General features: G+C 43.9%; 1 protein-coding gene across 10 annotated transcripts in view; it reads left to right on the top strand.

Moving 5' to 3' along the window:
* The window catches only part of PCBP3 (poly(rC) binding protein 3), a 313,033-nt gene that overhangs the window by 200,533 nt on the left and 99,797 nt on the right, over nt 1-12,703 (top strand). Inside the window, exon 1 of one of the 10 annotated variants that reach the window (XM_066259183.1) lies at nt 2,521-2,539. The exons of the other annotated variants lie outside the window; for them this stretch is intronic. The gene's annotated coding sequence lies outside the window, so the exon portion shown is untranslated. Of the gene's footprint in view, nt 1-2,520; nt 2,540-12,703 lie in introns of those variants that run through there. 10 annotated transcript variants of the gene reach the window in all.

The raw sequence follows: 12,703 nt of genomic DNA, 5'->3' as shown, positions 1-12,703 counted from the left end.
CAGTGCCCAGGAAGAAGTCTCGCCTTCTGCCTGAGGGTGGGATCAGCAGGGTGAGGGGAGGGGACCTCTATTCTCTCCATGCCTCCACCTATCCAGGCTCTGGTACCTCTGTACTCGCACCCTGGTGTCCTTCTGGGAGTTAGGACAGCTGAACTCGGAGGTCCCAGACCTGGCCCATTCTGGTTGCCATGCTCACTTGCCTGAACCTGGAATGTTCTTCAGCTCTGTCCACAGCATTGTTGTCATCTTCCTCTGTCTTTTTGTCATACTTGCCCTGAAGAAGTCTCGTCCAGGACCTGGCTGTGGAGGAGAGCTGTGTAGACTGATAAATCTGTGAGGTCAAGCCTGTGTGAGCCCTCGTGCTGCCCTGGCTTCTGGCCTGACCTCATCAGCTGCTCTCTCCCCCAGGCCCTGGCTGCCATGTCTGAGGCCTGCTGGTCTCCTGGGCTGGCCCACTCCCGCTGGCTGTGGTGACCTCTTCTTTTTTTTTTTTTAATTTATTTGTTTATTTTAGAGAGGAGAGAGAGAGAGAGATAGAGAGAGAACTGGGGTTGGTGTGGGGAGGAGCAGGAAGTATCAACTCCCATATGTGCCTTGACCAGACAAGTGCAGGGTTTCGAACTGGCGATCTCAGCGTTCCAGGTCGACGCTTTAGCCACTGCGCCACCACAGGTCAGGCATGACCTCTTGATGTGAAAGGAGGTGCCTGTGGGGGAAGGGAATCAGCTCAGTCCTGATCACATGCACAATAGCTCTCCTCACTGTGTCTGCACTTTCCCGGGAGGTTTCCCAAGGAGGTGACCCACATCTGGCACTGCATTGGTCATTCCGTTTTGTTCACTTCTCTGAGTTGAAAACCACAGCTTTTATCTCACTGCTGTATGCTTCTTGCACAGTTTCTGCTTTGGTTGACCTTTCTTTTTGGGAGGAATTCTGGACAGCCTGTGCTACCGGGCCCCTCCCTGCATCATGCCGACCCATCACATTAGCACGTGCTTGGATCATGCCAGCAAGACGAGGTCAGATTGTACAGCAGGGAAACAAAAGCAGCATGCGAAGATTCAAACCCATATGATTATTCTCTGTGATCTACCAAAGTTTAAATAAATGAAATCATAGAAATAAATCACCTTTGTAATTCTCATGGCACATGTCCCTTTAATGTCTTTTAATGACATTACTGAGCTGGCCAGTTAGTTGCCCTGTGGTGCTGACCAGCCCTCCGCAAACTCCCCTCCTATTCCTTCAGGGACTCTTCATGAGCCAGCTGTGGTCTCTCAGCTGGGTAGCTAGAGGGAGCTCCTTTGTTGGGGTGCCTCCCGGCAGGGGTGCACATACCACTTAGCTCTCACTGCTCCTTGCCTTTTCACAGCGGCCCCACTGACAGGCCCTTTCCGTCCAGTACTACAGGTGGGCTCGGGCCCACGCCATTCCAGCAGGTCGCAAAGTCTCATTGGAGCCAGGGTCCTGTCATCTCTGGTTGGACAAATAAAACAGCTCTGATGGCTTAACCTCCTTTCCTTACCTCTCCTTGGATTAATAGTCATGAAATATAATTACAGTTACAAGTGTCTGTAGTGTCTCCTGGGCTGTGAGAGCTCAGGGCTGTGATGGCCTGGCCCTTGAGGTTGGGCTCAGCAGGGTAAGTGGAGAGGACATGGAGCATGAATGATGTGGGAAGGAGTAAGGGACAGGGGACACCTGGCTGGAGGACTTACACTTTCTCCTGGGTACTGGGAGGCCTGGGGCTTGTAAACAGACAGATCAATGTGCTCTTAGAATGTCCCTGTGGCCTCAGAGAGAGCAGAGACCTGCAGGAAGGGTGGAAGAACCCGGAGGACCCCAGACTGGGCTGCTGGGGAGCAGGAGGGGACATGAGTACAGAACAGGGGAAGGTCTGGAGGTGCCAGGGCAGCCAGCCATGGGGCCCTTGGTGCGGGCTCTGTAAGGAAGAGGGCTTCGTACCCAGGTTTCCATGCACTTTTGAGAGCATGTGGCACGGGTCTTCCTTTCTTCCTAATCCCACCAGCAGATAGTCAGATATCTTGGTATTGTTTGGACTTGGACACCTTCAGAAATAATACAAGGAATGCATCTCCCACACCTGCTCCTTTCTCTTATCTCCTGTTCTTACTCTAGAATGATGCTGGGAATATAAAACCTAAAATTCTCCATCTGTATAGCACTTTGCAAATTACAGAGTACTTTTCGAAATGCTGAAAGGTCGGTGCTTTCTCGTTCCTATTTAGAAGCTTAGGCTGAGAGCCGCTGAGCCATGAGGATTAGCCCTGTGGTCTCTGCAGAGTCACAGGCCAGAAGTCACCATGTCCTAGGCAGTGTCCCCTCACCTTGAGAAGCTGCCCAGTTTCAATGCTAGTGGAGATGCTGGAAGGGCCCAGTGTTGGGAAAGGAGCCACCTCTGCAAAGCCTCCCTCCACCCATTGCCTGCGGAGCCAGAGGCAGAACCTGCTGCCCTCTGTCCTCAGTCCTCTCTCTAGGACCTCCTGCTGGAAAACCTGATGGAAAGCCAGCCTTTGAGGTATGGTGGGCATAAATCTAGGATGGCCCTAAGATTTTATCCTGCTGTGCAAGCCTTGCTTAAATTTCCCCTTGAGACTAGTTGGGACGTGGGCATGGTCCCGAGTGTGTTGTGTCACCTGACAAAGGGATTTTGTAGGTGTAACTAAGACTTCTAGTCAGTGGACTTTGAGTGAACCAGAGGGCAGGTTCATGGCCTGACCCAGGTACATGAACCCGTGAAGTCTGAGTAGGAAGTCAGCAATGGATGAAGCTTGAGATTGGAAGCATTGAGGATTCCAGATGAAGGCATGCTCCCGGGAGTGCTGGCAGCCTCACCTAAACCTGAGCCAGCAGGAAGAGGCCCCAGCGCTAGGTGGCAGTGCAGCCAAATGACTCCTGAGTGTGTGTCCCTTTTCCCTAGAGCAGTGGTCCCCAACCCTCAGACCGCACACCAGTACCGGTCCATGGGCCATTTGGTACCAGCCACAGAGAAAGAATAAATAACTTACATTATTTCCGTTTTATTTATATTTAGGTCTGAACGATTTTTTTTTTTTGTATTTTTCTGAAGCTGGAAACGGGGAGAGACAGTCAGACAGACTCCCGCATGCGCCCGACCGGGATCCACCCGGCACGCCCACCAGGGGCGGTGCTCTGCCGCGAGCAGAGCCACTCTAGCGCCTGGGGCAGAGGCCAAGGAGCCATCTCCAGCGCCCGGGCCATCTTTGCTCCAATGAAGCCTCGCTGCGGGAGGGGAAGAGAGAGATAGAGAGGAAGGAGAGGGGGAGGGGTGGAGAAGCAGATGGGCACTTCTCCTGTGTGCCCTGGCCGGGAATCGAACCCGGGACTTTTGCACACCAGGCCGACGCTCTACCACTGAGCCAACCAGCCAGGGCCGTGAACGATGTTTTATTTTTAAAAAAATGACCAGATTCCCTCTGTTACATCTGTCTAAGACTCACTCTTTTTTTTTTATAAATAAATTTTTATTAATGTTAATGGGGTGACATCAATAAATCAGGGTACATATATTCAAAGAAAACATATCCAGGTTATCTTGTCATTCAATTATGTTGCATACCCATCACCCAAAGTCAGATTGTCCTCCGTCACCCTCTATCTAGTTTTCTTTGTGCCCCTCCCCCTTCCCTTCCCCTCTCCCTCCTTCCTTCCTGCGCCCCCCCTCCCCTCCCCTCGGTAACCACCACACTCTTGTCCATGTCTCTTAGTCTTGTTTTTATGTTCCACCAATGTATAGAACCATGTAGTTCTTGGTTTTTTCTGATTTACTTATTTCACTCCGTATGTTATCAAGATCCCACCATTTTGTTGTAAATGATCCGATGTCATCATTTCTTATGGCTGAGTAGTATTCCATAGTGTATATGTATGTGCCACATCTTCTTTATCCAGTCTTCTATTGAAGGGCTTTTTCGTTGTTTCCATGTCTTGGCCACTGTGAACAATGCTGCAATGAACATGGGGCTACATGTGTCTTTACGTATCAATGTTTCTGAATTTTTGGGGTATATACCCAGCGGAGGGATTGCTGGGTCATAAGGTAGTTCTATTTTCAGTTTTTTGAGGAACCACCATACTTTCTTCCATAATGGTTGTACTACTTTACATTCCCACCAACAGTGGATGAGGGTTCCTTTTTCTCCACAGCCTCTCCAACATTTGCTATTACCTGTCTTGTTGATAATAGCTAATCTAACAGGTGTGAGGTGGTATCTCATTGTAGTTTTGATTTGCATTTTTCTAATAACTAATGAAGATGAGCATCTTTTCATATATCTGTTGGCCATTTGTATTTCTTCCTGGGAGAAGTGTCTGTTCATATCCTCTTCCCATTTTTTTATTGGATTGTTTGTTTGTTTGTTGTTGAGTTTTATGAGTTCTTTGTAAATTTTGGATATTAGGCCCTTATCTGAGCTGTTGTTTGAAAATATCATTTCCCATTTAGTTGGCTGTCTGTTTATTTTGTTGTCAGTTTCTCTTGCTGAGCAAAAACTTTTTAGTCTGATGTAGTCCCATTCATTTATCTTGGCCTTCACTTCTCTTGCCTTTGGAGTCAAATTTATAAAATGCTCTTTAAAACCCAGGTCCATGAGTTTAGTACCTATGTCTTCTTCTATATACTTTATTGTTTCAGGTCTTATATTTAGGTCTTTGATCCATTTTGAATTAATTGTAGTACAAGGAGATAAGCTGTAGTCGAGTTTCATTCTTTTGCATGTGGTTTTCCAGTTTTCCCAGCACCATTTATTGAAGAGGCTTTCTTTCCTCCACTGTGTGTTGTTGGCCACTTTATCAAAAATTATTTATGCCATTTAATATGGTGTTGGCTGATGGTTTATCATATATGGCCTTTATCATGTTGAGATGTTTTCCTTCTATACCCAATTTTTTGAGTGTCTTAAACAAGACTTGCTCTTGACGCTTGTCTCGGTCACGTGATTCATTTATCCATCCCACCCTAAAGGCCGGTCCATGAAAATATTTTCTGACATTAAACCGGTCCGTGGCCCGAAAAAGGTTGGGGACCACTGCCCTAGAGAACCAGCTACCCTGTGTCTAGATCTCGGCCCTTCACAGCTGTGAGCTGATACGTGGGCATTGTTGAAGCTCTAAGTTCTGGAAAATTGCTGTTCAGCAGCAGAGAAGCAAAGCCCAGGTGAACCTTGGTGGTACCGTTTGCAGACTCAGCCCCAGCAGCACAGAGGAGTGGGGATAGGCCTGGGAGGCAGTGTCACAAAGCTGAGTGACAGCTGTGCTATGTTATGTTTTGTTTTTAAAGGACTAGCTGGTCATCTCAGAGCCATTTTATAATTCATCAAAATATCCCTACTGATGAGAAGTGCCACCTTCACCACAGTAACTTCCTGCCTGCATTTACCCTCTCAGAGTGTTTGGATACATTCCCTCTCATGGCTATTTGTCTGTTTCTACAGAAAAGCCACATGAACTCATCCTATTTTTTCCTAAAAAATTTCTACTTTATTTCATTCCTCTGTCCTTCTAGATGAACATTAGAGTTCTTCTGTCAGATTTTAAAAACCTACTTGGGTTTTGGGTGGCCTCCCATTAAAATTATCCATTTATGTTGGGAGGGATGGTCTTCTAGTTCAGAGACAAGACAGAGCTGTCTTCCTGTGTTCCATCCAAAGCAGTCAGGAAGTTCTGTAAGTTTCTTTTATAGATCTTTCATACTCCTTACTGAAGTTATCCTTGATCATTTTATATTTTGTATTTTTTTCTATTGTAATTATTACTGGTATATAGTAAAGACATTTATTTTTGCATCTTGAGTTTATAATATGTCATTAACAAATTACATCCTGTTGGGTCTCATAAGTCAGGATGTTTTAGATAGCAAATCATATTGCAAATAAGTTTAATGCCTTTGTTTTAAGTACCTGTAGTCATAGTTATCTTTAAGCAACTGCTTGCCCAAATTTTTAGAATAAACATTGAGCAGCAGCCTGTCTTGTCCACGTTTGACCAGCTGTGTGTCTCTTTTCTGCCTTGAAGAAGCTATGGATGCAGCTTCCACATGACCTGCCAGTTTTTAGAGTTAATGAATTATTGACTGTTTTTGTATTCCTTTCTGAAAACCTTCCTTCCTGGCCACACCAATTTGCCCCCACCCCCTGGGAATGCTTCTTTCCTAACTCCATGCACATTCTTTTTTTTTTTTTTTGTCCACCATTAAATGGTGCAGTGGCTGAAAGCTCAGTTTTTCTGCCAGTTCTCCTGGGCTTTCTGCTTGCAGGGATGTGGATGTGGGCACCTCTCTCCCAAGATACATTCCAGGCCTGGCCATTGTCCTCCCACAGTGTCTTCTTGGGTACCCAGCAGGAGTCTTTCCCTGAAACCTCCTATCCTCATGACTGGGGGGTCCCACCAGCCCTCCAGCCCTGTTCCCTTGCCTCTCCTCCCCTCACCACATCACAGCATGACCCCAGGGTCCTCAGTGCCCTCCGAGCAGTACCTCCTCATGCATTCAGGGGCTCAGTCTGGTTGCAGATTATGCAGGGAAGGCTACAGATCAGGGAGGCAAAGGACAGGTGATTCTTAGAAAATGAGGCAGAGAATGCGCCAGAGCCATGGAGGAGGAAATGCCTGGCCAGTACCCACGGAGGGGCCCAGCCTCCCTTACCCCCACCAGCCGCCCTTAATCCCACCAATGAGAAGTAAGACAGGGAAGGGCTTCTTTATAACTTTGCTGGTAAACAAGGTTGAAAATATGGAAGGTCAGCTAACATGCTGGAGGGCCCTCACATGCTGCTGGAGAGCCAGACTGGGACTTGCTGTGGGAGAGCAGCCTGGCAGTGTCCAGGGAGGTGGTGGACTGCCATGTCTCCAGGACTCAGCATTCCTACTCCCTGGATTACACACCAGAAAAGCCAGGCATGTATATACAAGGCGACACATCTGAGCAGGTTCCTGTGTGAATATTCAGAAATGCCAAGTTTACATGGGACTGGATACAGCACATTCCCTTATCTACAGTTTCTTTCTGCTATTCTAGTTACCTATTGTTACCCAAAGTCAGCCACAGTCCAAACATATTAAGTGGAAAATTCCAGAAATAAACAATTCATAAATTTTAAGTTTCATGCCATTCTGAACAGCATGTTGAAATCTCACATTGTTCACTGCGTCTCACCCGGGATGTGAATCATCCCTTTGTCCTGCGTCTCTATGTTGTACACCAGCAGTCTCTGTTATTGGGTCTGCTGTTCATGGGGCTTATGTTCAAGTCACCCTTATTTTATTTAATAACTGCTGAAAGCACAAGAGTAGTGATGCTGTCAATTTGGAGATGCCAAAGAGTCACTGTAAAGTACTTCCCCTTCAGTGAAAAGGTAATGCTTTCAACTTAATAAAGAAAAAAAGCTGGTTCTGAGGTTGCTGAGATATGTGGTAAGTCTCTTCCATCCATGAAATTGTAAAGAAAGAAAACAAAACTCGTGTTAGTTTTGCTGTTGCACCTCAAACTGCAAAAGTTATGGCCACAGTGTGTGATAAATGCTAAGTTAAGATGAAAAAGGAGGATGACGTCAGAGTAATGGCGGAGTAGGAAGCGATACCGATAAATCTCCCCCAAAACTCAACAAGATCTTCAACCAGAAACAGAAAAACCTATCCTTGGGGCCTCCAGATGTTTCGCAATACACCCGAAGGTATGGTCGAGCGAAAAATTGGCTAAATATATAACCAAACCCCGAAGGAAATAGGGAGTAAGAAATGCTCCGCCTTCCTCACTAACCTAAACAGGGCGGCTTTCTCTGGGAAATGTGAATATAGAAACTGAGGCGGGCAAAGGGGGTGAATAGATCCAGGCCATGGCACAAACGGCCGAACCAGGCTGTGGCACAGAGATCCAAGCCGAGGAAAAACTGTTCCTGTGGCAACCCGGGCAATACAAGCTAACACTCGCACCAAACCCAGACAAAGAAAGACAAGCGGGGCAGCCATTTTACCTGATCTCCTGGTCGGCGCGCACAGATAGTGGGCGAGAGATTTCTTCCAAAGCCCCGGGAGTGGGTGCCCGTGTTACCCCACAGAGAGGCAGAGTCAGAGGCCTTTGTGTGGGCCGAAAGCGGAATCTCTGGGCAGCCCCAGCACCCTGGGAAAGCCGAGCACGGGAGGGAGCGAGAACTAATTCCAACGGTGGAACTTTTCCGTGCTGGTAGGGGATTCACTCAGACGGAAACGCAGCTGGCCTGATATCCTGATCTGCGGGCGCAGATAGTGAGAGATTCCTCCGAGTGCCTTGGCAGTGTGCGCCCATGTTATCGCACAGAGGGGCAGAGTCAGGGGCCTTTGTGTGGGCAAAAGCGGAATCTCAGGCCGCCCCAGCACCTTGCAAAAGCCGCGCACAGGGACGAGCGAGAGCCAATTCCAATGCTGGAACTTTTTCATACAGTTGGGGGTTTCACTCAGAGCGTGAGACTGCTGGCCGGATATCCTGGTCTGCGCGCGCAGATAGTGAGCGAGAGTTTCCTCCAAGCGCCCCGGAAGTGGGCACCCGCCTGTGTTACCGGACAGAGTGGCAGAACCAGAGGTCTTTGAGTGGGCGGAAACCCCGCCTGATTATGCTAGCAGCTCTGACTGACTGAGCCTTACCCAGAGCCCTGTGCTGAGTGGGAATAGAGTGGGGAGTTGCCAGTTCTTTGAGCCTCTTACTATCCAGGCAGAGGCAGCAGCAACCCCATAGCTGGATTATCAGGCTACTAATTGAGGAAGGAAAGACTAGGAGAAAGGCTTCAGGAACACGGACTCTCTCACTGTCGGAGCCTATAAATGCTAATGAGCCTCAACTGCCAACGAGACTAAAGCACAATACATGACATCGCCATAGAGATTTATCAACTGCAAACCTCTACCTGAGTGTGCCAAAGGGGCAGAACCTGGGGTACAGAGTCACCGACCAGGAAGAGGGAGAGAAAAGAAAAAGCAAGAAGATAACCTCTCAAAATCAAGAATAATCTGCAGACTTTATAACCTATCCCATTTTATTATATTTGTTCATTTGTTTCTCTTATCTTCATTCTTGATATTTTTTTTCCTCCTCCAATTTGGCCAATTAACTCTCTGCTGGTCTTACGCTCTCCTCTCCTTGAACTACACTACCTATAAGTATTACATCTCCCATTATCTTTTCTTTCCTCTTCCTTTCTCTCTATGAGGGTTGCACCCCAAAACCCTTAACTTTCTCTCTCTCTCTCCTCTTTTTTCTTTTTTCTTCTTTTAGTGGTTCCCTCTTTTTTTTCTCTCTCTCTCTTTCTTTTCTCCCTCTATATTAGTTTCTTCCTTTTTCCTTTACATCTCCCCCCATTCAAATCTCAATAACGAACAAATCATCTTATCTAGGACTCAAACTTATGTTCGTGGCATTTGGGGGGGGTTTTACTTCACCTTTTTAACTCACTAGCAGTGCTCCCATCCCTGGCACTCCCTTTTATCTAGTTCTTGTTCCACTAAATACAGTAGTAATTTTTTAATTTGTCCCCCCATTTTTCTGTTTCCCTCTTATTCCTCTCATCATAACTCTTAGTCAACCAACACCTAAAAGCAAATCATTTTATTCTTGACCCAAATTTTTTCCTTATTTGCTTTTTGTGGGTCCATACCCCTTCTTTTTTCTTTTTTTTTTTTTCTTTCTTTTTTTTTTTTTTTTTTTGCCCCTTTGTTACTTTTCCCCAATTCAGGCCCTCCATTACAGGCATTGTTTGTTATAATTCACAGTTCACCACAAGATTTTCTCAAGAAAGAGGGGAGAGGAGAGGAGAGGAAAAAAGGAGGGGGGGAATAATTTCCTTTTTAAAAAATTTTTATTTTATTTTATTTTTCTTTATTTCATTATTATTTTTTTTAAAAAAACCCAACTCTTCGATTTTTTATTTTTTTAACTTTTTATTCTTTATTAAATCTCATTAATACTATCAACAAAACCACCCTCAGATGCCATTAAGGAAGAGAAAATCAAATATCATGGATACAAAAGAAAGAGAGGTAACACAGCTAGATGAGGAAAAATCTATGGAGAAAAAATTTAATATATTGGAAACCTTGGAGCAAAATGACAGAGAATTCAAGATAGAAATCCTAAAAATCCTCCGAGATATACAAGAAAACACAGAAAGGCAATTTAGGGAGCTCAGAAAACAACTGAATGAACACAAAGAATATATGTCCAAGGAAATTGAAACTATAAAAACAAATCAAACAGAGATGAAAAACTCAATTCATGAGCTGAAAAACGAAGTAACAAGCTTAGCTAATAGAACAGGTCAGATAGAAGAGAGGATTAGTGAAATAGAAGGCAAGCAACTTGAGGCACAACAGAGAGAAGAAGAAAGAGACTCAAAAATTAAAAAAAATGAGATAGCCCTACAAGAATTATCTGACTCCATCAAAAAGAATAACATAAGAATAATAGGTATATCAGAGGGAGAAGAGAGAGAAAATGGAATGGAGAACATACTCAAACAAATAATAGATGAGAACTTCCCATCCTGTGGAAAGAACTAAAGCCTCAAGTTCAAGAAGCAAACAGAACTCCGAGTTTTCTTAACCCCAACAAACCTACTCCAAGGCATATCATAATGAAATTGGCACAAACCAACAGCAAAGAAAAAATTCTCAAGGCAGCCAGGGAAAAGAAGAATACAACATATACAGGAAGGCCCATTAGATTATCATCAGATTTCTCAGCAGAAACTCTACAAGCTAGAAGAGAGTGGACCCCAAATTTTAAAGTCCTGAAAGAGAGAAACTTTCAGCCACGAATACTATACCCATCAAAGCTATCCTTTAAATATGAAGGAGAAATAAAAACATTCACAGATACAGAAAAGATGAGGGAATTTATCATCAGAAAACCCCCACTCCAGGAATTACTAAAGGGGGTTCTCCAATCAGATACAAAGAACAACAACAACAACAAAAAAAAAACAGAGCCACAAGTAAAAGCTCCAAGAAGAACACAATAAAACCAAATTTAAACTGTGACAACAACAAAAAGGAAGGGGGGGTGAAGATGGAGATTAACAGTAGCAAAGGACGATGGAGTGCAAAAGTACTCACAAAATAGTTTGCTACAATGAACAGGGTAGGAACCCTTTTCATTACTCAAAGGTAACCACCATTGAAAAAACCAACACAGAAGCACATGAGATAAAAAAGATAGCAACAGAGGAAAGATGTATGGAATACAACCAAATAAAAACAAAAGATAGAAAAACAAAAGAGAAGGATCAAACAAGACACAAAACTAACAGAAAGCAAGATATAAAATGGCAATAGGGAACTCACAAGTGTCAATAATTACACTAAATGTAAACGGATTAAACTCACCAATAAAAAGGCACAGAGTAGCAGAATGGATTAAAAAAGAAAATCCAACTATATGCTGCCTACAGGAAACTCATCTAAGTAACAAGGATAAAAACAAATTCAAAGTGAAAGGCTGGAAAACAATACTCCAAGCAAATAACATCCAAAAAAAAGCAGGCGTAGCAATACTCATATCTGATAATGCTGACTACAAGAGAGCAAAAGTACTCAGAGACAAAAATGGCCATTTTATAATGGCTAAGGGGACACTGAATCAAGAAGACATAACAATTCTTAATATATATGCACCAAACCAAGGAGCACCAAAATATATAAGACAGCTACTTATTGACCTTAAAACAAAAACTGACAAAAATACAATCATACTTGGAGACCTCAATACACCGCTGACGGCTCTAGATCGGTCATCCAAACAGAGAATCAACAAAGACATAGTGGCCTTAAACAAACACTAGAGCACCTGGATATGATAGACATCTACAGGACATTTCATCCCAAAGTGACTGAGTATACATTTTTCTCCAGTGTACATGAATCATCCTCAAGAATTGACCATATGTTGGGCCACAAAAACAACATCAGCAAATTCAGAAAAATCGAAGTTATACCAAGCATATTTTCTGATCATAAAGCCTTGAAACTAGAATTCAACTGCAAAAAAGAGGAAAAAAATCCCACAAAAATGTGGAAACTAAACAACAAACATACTTTTAAAAAATGAATGGGTCAAAGAAGAAATAAGTGCAGAGATCAAAAGATATATACAGACTAATGAAAATGACAATACGACATATCAGAATCTATGGGATGCAGCAAAAGCAGTGATAAGAGGGAAGTTCATATCAATTCAGGCATATATGAACAAACAAGAGAGAACCCAAGTGAACCACTTAACTTCCCACCTTAAGGAACTAGAAAAAGAAGAACAAAGACAACCCAAAAGCAGCCGAAGAAAGGAGATAATAAAAATCAGAGCAGAAATAAATGAATTAGAGAACAGAAAAACTATAGAAAAAATTAATAGAACAAGGAGCTGGTTCTTTGAAAAGATCAACAAAATTGACAAACCCTTGGCAAGACTTACCAAGGAAAAAAGAGAAAGAACTCATATAAACAAAATCCAAAATGAAAGAGGAGAAATCACCACGGACACCGTAGATATACAAAGAATTATTGTAGAATACTATGAAAAACTTTATGCCACTAAATTCAACAACCTAGAAGAAATGGATAAATTCCTAGAACAATACAACCTTCCTAGACTGAGTCAAGAAGAAGCAGAAAGCCTAAACAGACCTATTAGTAGAGAAGAAAT

The sequence above is a fragment of the Saccopteryx bilineata genome, chromosome 2, assembly GCF_036850765.1.
Source record: "Saccopteryx bilineata isolate mSacBil1 chromosome 2, mSacBil1_pri_phased_curated, whole genome shotgun sequence".
Taxonomy (NCBI): Eukaryota; Metazoa; Chordata; class Mammalia; order Chiroptera; family Emballonuridae; genus Saccopteryx; species Saccopteryx bilineata.
The sequence above is the reverse complement of the archived record's forward strand: the minus strand, read 5'-3'. Positions and strand labels throughout refer to the sequence as shown.